General features: G+C 51.3%; 1 protein-coding gene across 1 annotated transcript in view; it reads left to right on the top strand.

Moving 5' to 3' along the window:
- The first annotated feature begins 8360 nt into the window (after positions 1-8360).
- Positions 8361-9978, top strand: part of MAP4K5 (mitogen-activated protein kinase kinase kinase kinase 5) — an 87258-nt gene continuing 85640 nt past the window's right edge. Inside the window, exon 1 of the mRNA XM_074996186.1 lies at positions 8361-8562. The gene's annotated coding sequence lies outside the window, so the exon portion shown is untranslated. The remainder of the gene's footprint in view (positions 8563-9978) is intronic.

Here is a 9978-nt window from a genome sequence, read left to right as displayed (position 1 = left end):
TTCAGTTATCTTGTATAAAAAAGAATCTTTTCAGCATGTGTAAGAAAATAACTATGCAGAATCTAAAAATGTCATTAATCAGTATATAAATGTGAATGCAAAGACAAAAACAGTAACAGATTTCAACATTTTTAATGAGGTGCACGAGCCTGAGGCCCAGCAGCTGAACGTGCTGCAACCCCCTTATGAAATTTCATGCCCACCCTGAGGGGGCCTGCCCCCCACTTTGCACACCCTGGCTTAGTGTGCAGCTATGACACCTATGTGTTTAACCCAAAACAGACCCATGATCCTGACACTCCTTAGGATGGCTAGTGCAAGCAGTAATACTATTCCAGGTGCTTGAGATTTTCAAAAATATCCAAAGTGATAGGACTATAAATCCTGTGTTCAGTCTGAAAATCAGGCACTAAATATTTTTAAATATATGAGGTGTAGGAGAGTCCATAAAGCACAAACTGTTCTTAATGTACTCAGTGCACTAGGCACATGCAAGGTTGATAAACCAAGATTAATTTTATCTCACCTGATGTTTTTTTAAATATATTTCTTGCACCAAATGGAAGGAAAATTGCATGCTATTTTTGTCTGGATGCTTTTACTGTGTTATGGCAACCCTAATCTCTCTCGCCCACACCATAATATTTTTATACTGTTGTCTTGAAAGACTCTAAGCCACATAGCCACATACAATTTTTGACCAGAAGTTCACTTACCACACTGAAATAGATTTTTCTTCAACCAGTGACATATAGATCTGGAAGACACACCTTTCAGCCATTGACTGTCCTAGAAAGCAGCTTGAAAACAGCTTTTTAAGGGTTCAAGGGTTGATAAAATCCTGACAAACTATATACACATTTCTAACATGACCACAATTGTATCTGCATTAGGCCTGTATGCAGGAATTTCCATGTGTGTGCGTGTGGTGAGTGTGTGCATGAGTGTGGGGGTCAGGGGTTTGTGCACTTTTTTTGTGAATATGCACAACTTTTTAAATATAAAGTTCAAAATAGTTGTGCAATGAGTGTGCCTAAAGAGAAGCAATGAAAAAAATGAGTGGAAATAGTGTTTGGTAAAATTGTTTTGTTATAACATGCCAAAAATTATACAGCAATACAGGTTTTATGGAAATTACGTTCTGGGATCTCACTGTAACGTTGTAAGTGAAAAACAATATTCCAAAATGTTCCAGTCTTTGTCTCTTGAGCTTTTGTACCAGTAGTAATGAAACAGATCTTAGGTAACAGCCAACTTTTCTTCATGACAGTAAGTTCACAGCAGCTTCTAAGACATGTTCATAGTTAAAATAAAAAAGCAGTAAAGTAGCACTTTAAAGACTAACAAAATAATTTATTCGGTGAGGAGCTTTCACGAGACAGACCCACTTCCCACAAAAGCTCACCTAATAAATTATTTTGTTAAAGTGCTACTTTACTGCTTTTTTTTTGGATAGTATATAGACTTGCACGGCTTTCTCTCTGTTACTAATGTTCATAGTTAGTTTCCTGTTGCCAGTGTCTAAGGGCATGCTGGGAAATGTAGTCCCTTTCCTGATCCAGGGCCGGCTCTCTAGGAAGTGAGCCAGGGCCATCTAAGATTTTTGGTGCCCTAGGCACCTGAGCACCTGCACCTTCCAGCCCCTGGAAGCGGGGAGGAGAGGCCGCTGCATGGGGCAGGAGCTGTGTGGGATGGGCAGGGGGTCTGGGATGCTGTTGGGGTCAGGCAGAGCTGCAGACTGGCAGGTGGGCCGGTGGGGTGGAGGACCAGGTTGGGGAGACCGGGGTCTGGGGGATTGAGGCTGATGTGGCTGCAGGCAGAGCAGGAGATGAGGGGATTGGGGCCGACGAGACTGGGAGGTGGAGCAGGAGGCAGCAGGACTGGGGATTGGCTCCCATACATCTGGGGGAGGTGGACCAGACAACAGCGATTGGGGGGATTGGGTCTGATGCAGCTGGGAGGCAGAGCAGGCGTGGGGAGCAGTTGACTGGGGCTGCCGGAGCCAGTACTGCCCATGGCCCCTGGTGGCCCCAGGCATACGCAGCACAGGACACTACTAAATTTGAAGGGCTGCTGGTGCTCCAAATTTAGTAGCGCCCTATGCAGCTGCATACGCTGCATGTGCTTAAAGACAGTGCTGCAGGGAGCTGGCCAAGGAACTACACCTTCCAGGACACCTTGGGTTCCCCCATCATGCCCTGCAGGCTCCCCCAGCACCGTGCAGAAGGGAGGAAGGGATAGAAACCGGACATAGGGTGTGTGCGTTCGTACGCTTTCATACAGGCGTGTGGATGTCCCACAACATTGAGAGAGATACCTCATCATTCCTGTCTAACTGAGAGAAACTGCCCCCCTTTCCCACTCCCACAATAGCTGCTCCCTTGGGCCCCAGTGTTCTGCATCCAAGGGAGCTTTGCCAGAGGAATTTACAACATAGTTAATTGGGAAACACCTGTGTAAATAGGTCCAGGGTCATGCACCGAACACGGAAAGATTTAAACTCAATCTCCTCTCTAGTGCTAGGAACTTCAGCTGCTGAAAAATCTTTTTGATTAATGCATTGGCCTCTACATGTCTAAACTGAAACCTGATCGCTGAACGCCAAAGCATTTCCCGTGAGCCTAGATTTTGTGCTAGGCTGCTAAGATGTCTCAGGCGGTAGTTAGTCTGTAGCTTCAGAAAGAACAAGCAGTCCTGTAGCACCTTAGCTACTAACAAATGCATTAGGCCATGAGCTTTCGTAGAAAAACTAACCTCCTCAGTGGTTGCTAAGAGGTAGGGTAGAAACAATTGTGCCACTGCCTACTTAGGATCTTACAGATAAAGACCAGGACATTGAACTGGATCCACAGCTCAGCAGGCATTGAATGCAGAGTGTGAAGTACTGGAGCCATATGGTCTTAGTTTGTACCGGTTGAGAAGTAGAATACTACATGCTGTACCAGCTGTACTTACAGGTGGCCCTCATGATCAATCCAAAGCACAGCAAGTTAATCTAGCCAGCCCGTAACAAGGCCATGGATCACTAGGGTTAGTCCTCTATCTGGAAAGATGAGCACAAATGGCTGTGTAGAAGCAATACAGGAAAAGGAAGACCAAGAAGAGGAAACCATACTTTTCTAGCCACATGTTGCTATTTGGGCGCCCAACCATAGTGATGAGTTGAATACTGTATTTTGTAACAATATGCTGTAGCACAAAACAAACTATTCTGAGTAAGTTCTCTAGCGTGAGATATACAAGGCCATGGTCACACCAAGAAGATCAAAGTGGCCCTTCTGGCCCTAAATGCTATGAATAATGTCCTGAGATTGCATACTTTTTTAGACCCATAGAGAGCAGAAATGCTCAATAACGGGTGAGGTCACACAGCCGTCAGTTTTACAAGCTAACCAATCCCATTTCCATCTTTCCTAAATTGGGTTGCAGCCAGACACTTCTTATTTACGTCTCCAGCTAATTCACATACTCTGTCAGCAGGGAGACATATTGTTCACCTTTATAAAAAGGAGATCTGTAGTTGGGTGTGAATCATGTGTTGATAGTGCTGCCGTGTTTAACATCTCAAAGTCTCTCCTACCAATCTCACCCAAATGTTGCATTAAGGAAATGACAAGAAACAACTCCACATAGGGCAAGATCCTTGGATGACCAAGAGTTTGCTCATCTCAATGTTATAGGATCTATGGAAGAGGAATGAGCAACATCAGCTTAATGTAATTCATAAGGCTAGGCCTACACTACAAAAGAAAATCGATTTAGAATATGCAACTCGAGCTATGTGAATTACATAGCTGGAGTCAACGTATGGATTTATTGAGTTTTCCCCTCAGCAGGTGGTCGACATGAGATTGTTGACTTCCCTTCTTCTGGAGTACCAGTGTTGACGGTGAAGCCCTGGTGACTCGATTTAGCGCAGCCTTACTAGGCACGCTATATCGAACCCCAGAAGATGGACAACAATGGCATTGATCTTCTGGTAAATGTATATGTATCCTGACATTCTACCAGGCCCTTAAGGTGAATCAGAAGCTCTTGTGACTAATTTGTGCCAGTGTTGCCAACAAAGCTGATGACATTAGTATGTAAAAAGCAGTCCTGTAGCACCTTGAAGACTAAGGTTACATCTACACTAGACATAGAGGTTGTCTGCTGATAAACGCAATTTTAGCTACACCAATAGCGTAGCTAAAATAGACTTACTGGTGGTCAATTTCTATGTCTGTCTACATGGAGGGAGGTCAAGGGAGTATTTCTCCTGCTGACCTTCTTTCCTTGCCTCTTCTGAGGAGTATTGGGGTCAACTTTGCCCCTGAAAGCGTTGGTTTGTGTGTGCGCCAAATGAAACCTTGGAAGATCAACCCTGAGCGGGTCCATCTTCAGCGTTAGTGTTGCTGTAGCCTAACAAATGTATTAGGTCGTGAGCTTTCATGGGTAAATACTGCTTGTTATTTTTAATGCTACAGACTAACATGGCATTTGCATTTGATCTTCAGTCACTGCAGTTCCTTCCTTCCCTGGCTGCACAAGAAAGGAGGTCTGTCAGCTGACTCTGGTTCTGGAGTTGAAATGCCACCTCCTTCACTGTTTCCTTTTCCAAGGTCGGGGCTGTACTGAGTAAGATCATTAAAGCTGATAGGTGTGTTCTTGAGCACAGACTGTTGCCTTTAAAGGTCACCTTCTGGAAGGCCTTGTCTTCACCAGGAAAAACTGTGTCTTTTAAACCGATGCTAACGAGCATGTTTTAAAATTCTAGCGTAGACAAGGCAAGTTGTACTTTTAACATGAGTTAGCTGGTTGAGGCAAAGCAGGTTCTCCATAATGGTACTGATAATGGACCATTTCTACCTTGACTGAATAGACCTTGTCAGCTCTGGCCCTCCCTTTTACTGGGACCACACATTTTAAATGCCCCTATGAACCCCCCACCATGCCTCTGATAAAGTGGGTCTTTGCCCATGAAAGCTTATGCTCCAAAATATCTGTTAGTCTATAAGGTGCCACAGGACTTCTTGTTTGCAATTAGTATTGTAGCTCAGGTGATGCGAGCTTAGGTGACAAAGCTGGAGCCATGATGCAGGGGTTGCACATGATAGAATTTTTCTCTTTAAACAAACACACTAAGAAATGGCATGCAAAAAAAGTACATGAAAAGAACATGGAAAAGGTTGCAAAGTCAAGTACTCAGAAAGCTTGGAAATGCCGGATATAGAGATGCCTGTGTTACTGCAATTTATCCCCCTTCTACATATGCAATATAATAGTATTAATTACAAGATCACATGCTATTTTTTCAGTGCCTCCTTCCAAGTGCAAGATGAATGCACAGGGAGGCAGAATTAAGGCTGCACAGGCCAAGTGGGGCTGACAGCCCCGCCGGGCCCCTGGGCAAGGTGTGGGGGCTGCTCTGTGCCCCTTGGAAGGGATGAAGCCTCAGGAAGAAAGGCTTGACCATTCAGTTCTCAGAGCCACTCAGACTGCAGTGTGTCCCCCACTCAGGGCTGGCCTGAGTGTACAGCGCAGCACTGCAGCAATGATTTAAAAGGGCCCACCTCTCTGGGCCCTTTTGTATTGCTGGGCCCTAGGGCAATTGTCCCTTTTGCCCCCACCCCCATTTGGCAGGCCTGTGCTCAGACAACCATAAATCTGGCATTCCCTAACTTTTAATTGACTTTACAACCAAAGTAATGACATGTTAACACGCAGGTGGTTTGTTATATGTAATATTGGATTAGTTTGTTGACTATAGATGCAAGGAATGGAGGAACTCAGATGGGGTGATCACACTGACCATGGCCGTGTCTACACTAGCTCCAAACTTCGAAATGGCCACGCAAATGGCCATTTCGAAGTTTACTAACGAAGCGCTGAAATGCATATTCAGCGCTTCATTAGCATACGGGCGGCCGCGGCACTTCGAAATTGACGCGGCTCGCCGTCGCGTGGCTCATCCCAACGGGGCTCCTTTTTGAAAGGACCCCGCCTACTTCGAAGTCCCCTTATTCCCATCTGCTCATGGGAATAAGGGGACTTCGAAGTAGGCGGGGTCCTTTCGAAAAGGAGCCCTGTCGGGACGAGCCGCGTGGTGGCGAGCGGTGTCAATTTTGAAGTGCCGTGGCCGCCCGCATGCTAATGAAGCGCTGAATATGCATTTCAGGGCTTCGTTAGTAAACTTCGAAATGGCCATTTGCGTGGCCATTTCGAAGTTTGGGGCTAGCGTAGACACGGCCCATGAGACCTGGGGTTTCCTCTGTTACAATGAAACTTCCCAAGCAATCATTTACAGGGGGCTTGGCTGCTCTGAACTGCATCCAGGTGGGAAATGGCAGGAGAGCATTCAGATCTGGACTTTTGTTTCTGGAACTGTATTTTTCAGTTAGGCATCATTAAAATTATTAACATGCAGAGACTGGCCCAAACAGACCCATCAGATCTCTGAGCCCTTTGGCAGTTGGAGAATGTTTAGATCTAGATCTGAACTTTGCAGCCTGGGTCCATTTCTAAATGCACAGACCAGTGAATTACAATCAGTTTGTATTCCGAGTGTCTGCTCGAGCACAGAGAATGAGCTCAGTTCTCAGCACTTGTGCAAAACAGATAACTGGGTACTCCCCCAGTGTCAGGGAAATTGCCAGGCAGAATAAAGCCAGCACTACATCATGCCCTTTCAGTCCTCACTATTGGATGCCCTGCACTTGGATAATCTGGGGAGGGAATGGGCCTATTGAAGCTCAGGGCAGCCCTTAACTACGCTGGAGTCTAAACCAACCTATGGATTTCCTAGGGGTGGAAACCACAACATCTTCCTTTTACCCCACCCAAGAGCCCTCTGTGCTACACAGCCACGTGCCTAACAAGCCCTGTTTGTGGTGAGTGTTTTCATCATTACAGCAGTTGCGCTAAGGCTGCTAGTGTTGTTCTAACAGCCATGGACTGGCACTCATTGGGTTGGTGGGTCTTGGCCGTGGGGCTTTGGCTGATTTCCAGTTCTGGCCACCTCCGAAGAGGGGTAGCTGTGTTAGTCTGTAACTTGACAAATAACAAGTAGTCCTGTGGCACCTTAGAGACCAACAAATGTATTAGGTCATGAGCTTTTGTGGGCAAGACCTACTTCATCACATAGATTTGGAGTGGAAAAACAGAATCTGGGATTTCTATAGTGGGAGGTAGAGGGAGCAGGAAAAGAATTTTTTTTAAAAAGGAAGTTAACTGTCATTGGTAGGACCAGTTAATGAAGCAAATTAAGTTTGCAGACATATTGCTAGGTGAGATAATATGGAGATATACTCCATGAGTCCAGTCCCCTGCACTCACAGCAAGACCTACCACCATCCCTAATGGTTTTTTTTGGTAACTCTGTTTGCCCCAGATGGCCCCCTCCAGGATGGAGCTCACAACCCTGTATTTAGCAAGTTAATGCTCAAACCACCAAACTATCCCTCACCCGTGTTGCTTTTCTGCAAATATCAAAGGTGGTAGGGTTAACCTATTTGAACTTTCAAAACAGAGGACACCTCCAAAATGGAGAAATACACTCCCTGTCAGAGGTATCCTCTTTTTTGAAAGTTCAAATACAGTAACCCTTAAAGGTGGGGAAATAGCCCTTGGAATACGTAAGCTACTTCAGAGCTCTTTTCAGGCCAAGGATACCAATGGGGTATGTCTACACTTGTGGGAAAATCAACCAGCTGGTGGTCAATCTTCTGGAGTTCGATTTAAGGTGCCTGGTGGGGATGCGCTAAATCTAAGGCCTGGTGTACGCTAGGGATCAAAGTCCATCCCAGATGTGCAATCCTAGCCCCACGATTAGAGCATCAGGATAGACTTTGTTCCCCGGTGTAGCTCAGGGATCTTCGGCCTGGCGCCGACGCGTCAACCTGCAGTACCGGGCTCGGCAGCTGAGCCCGGACAGATCGATTTTACCGCGTCTTCACACAGGGGGCAAAACCAGTCCCCCCGAAGATCTGTCGTGGTGCGTCGACTTCCCTGCCCGTAAGTGCAGACGCGCGCCACTGTGGACGCTGGCGCTCCTGGCAGGGGGGAGGAGTGGGGCGACTTTCTCCCACCCTCCTCCTGCTGTGCCGACCGGGGCACAACTCCACTTCACATCAGTGGGCTGCAGCTGGGCGCTGCTCCAGCCGGGAGTCGCTATTTGAAGTCGACTTTCCCTCCTAGTGTGGCCCTGGAACAATGGGGACGCTGCGCCCCAGCCCCGGCGGGAGGGCCAGGCCGGGCCGAGGGTCACAATGCCGCAGGCCCCCGGCTCCGGGCTTGGCGGCGCAGTGCGCTGCCCGGCCTCGCCCCGTCTCCCCGCGGCGCGGCGCTGTGGCGCTGCCTCCGGCCCTGGCGCGTCCCGGCCCTGCGCGACGCCGCTACCCGCGGACACGGAGCGCGGCGTCGTGCGGCTCCGGGACCGCTGGGGGTCTGGCGGCGCAGCGGCAGCGCGGGGCGAGAGCGGGGCTCGCGGAAGGCCGGGCCAGGCCGGGCCAGGGGCGCGTGTGACTGGGCGGCCCGGGCTGGGCCCGCCGCGGGACAAAGGGCCTCACTGGAGGCCGGGCGCAGGTACGCGGCGCGGCGGCTCGATCCGGCCTGTCCGGGGCCAGCGGGGCGGCGGCCCGGCCGCTGTCAGGGACCGGCCGGGTGGGGAGGCCCTGCTCCGGCCGCCGCTTCCCTGCCGGGCCTGCCTGGCGCAGGGCCCCGCCGCTGGCCCCGTGCGGGGAGCGGCCGGGCCGCAGGGCGCGTTGTGGCGTGGGCCCCGGGGGCGACCGGCGTCCTGGGGGGGCAGCCCTGGGTGCCCTGTGTTGGGGGTGGGTCTGGGGGGCAGCCATGGGTGCCCTGTGTTGGGGAGGGTCCTGGGGGGGTAGGCTGGGGGGCGCAGCCATGGGTGCCTTGTGTTGGGGTAGGGCGGAGGGGGCAGCCCTGGGTGCCCTGTGTTGGGGGAGGGTCCTGGGGGGGGTAGGCTGGGGGGTGCAGCCATGGGTGCCTTGTTTTGGGGTAGGGCGGAGGGGGCAGCCATGGGTGCCCTGTGTTGGGGGAGGGTCCTGGGGGGGTAGGGCAGGGGCAGCCATGGGTGCCCTGTGTTGGGGAGGGTCCTGGGGGGGTAGGCTGGGGGGCGCAGCCATGGGTGCCTTGTGTTGGGGTAGGGCAGGGGCAGCCCTGGGTGCCCTGTGTTGGGGGAGGGTCCTGGGGGGGGTAGGCTGGGGGGCGTAGCCATGGGTGCCTTGTTTTGGGGTAGGGCGGAGGGGGCAGCCATGGGTGCCTTGTGTTGGGGGAGGGTCCTGGGAGGGTAGGGCGGAGGGGGCAGCCATGGGTGCCCTGTGTTGGGGGAGGGTCCTGGGGGGGTAGGGCAGGGGCAGCCCTGGGTGCCCTGTGTTGGGGGAGGGTCCTGGGGGGGGTAGGCTGGGGGGCGTAGCCATGGGTGCCTTGTTTTGGGGTAGGGCGGAGGGGGCAGCCATGGGTGCCTTGTGTTGGGGGAGGGTCCTGGGAGGGTAGGGCGGAGGGGGCAGCCATGGGTGCCCTGTGTTGAGGGAGGGTCCTGGGGGGGGTAGGCTGGGGGGCGTAGCCATGGGTGCTTTGTGTTGGGGGAGGGTTCTGGGGGGGTAGGGCGGAGGGGGCAGCCATGGGTGCCCTGTGTTGGGGGAGGGTCCTGGGGGGCTGGGCTGGGGGCACAGCAACCAGCCCCCTAGGGTGGAAAGGGGGTTCGCAGAGGGACCAGTGACCAGCTCGTGTTGGGGAGAGGGCTCCAAAGGCAGCAGTCCACCCTGTGTGGTGGGGAGAAGGTTCCCGGAGCAGTGCTGGGGTTGTGACCAGCTCTGAGAGGTGGGGAGGGGGCTCTCAGAGACAGTGCCCGGCCCTGTCAGGAGAGGGTTCTTGGGATCAACAGTGGAAGGAAGCACCAACCTCCTGTGCTGGAGGGGTTTCTGGGGCAACAATGGGGGCATTGCCTAGTCTCTTGCAGTGAGGAGGGGCCTTCTAGCA

This window comes from Carettochelys insculpta, chromosome 6, assembly GCF_033958435.1.
Source record: "Carettochelys insculpta isolate YL-2023 chromosome 6, ASM3395843v1, whole genome shotgun sequence".
Classification (NCBI taxonomy): Eukaryota; Metazoa; Chordata; order Testudines; family Carettochelyidae; genus Carettochelys; species Carettochelys insculpta.
This window is presented reverse-complemented; position numbering and strand designations above follow the sequence as displayed.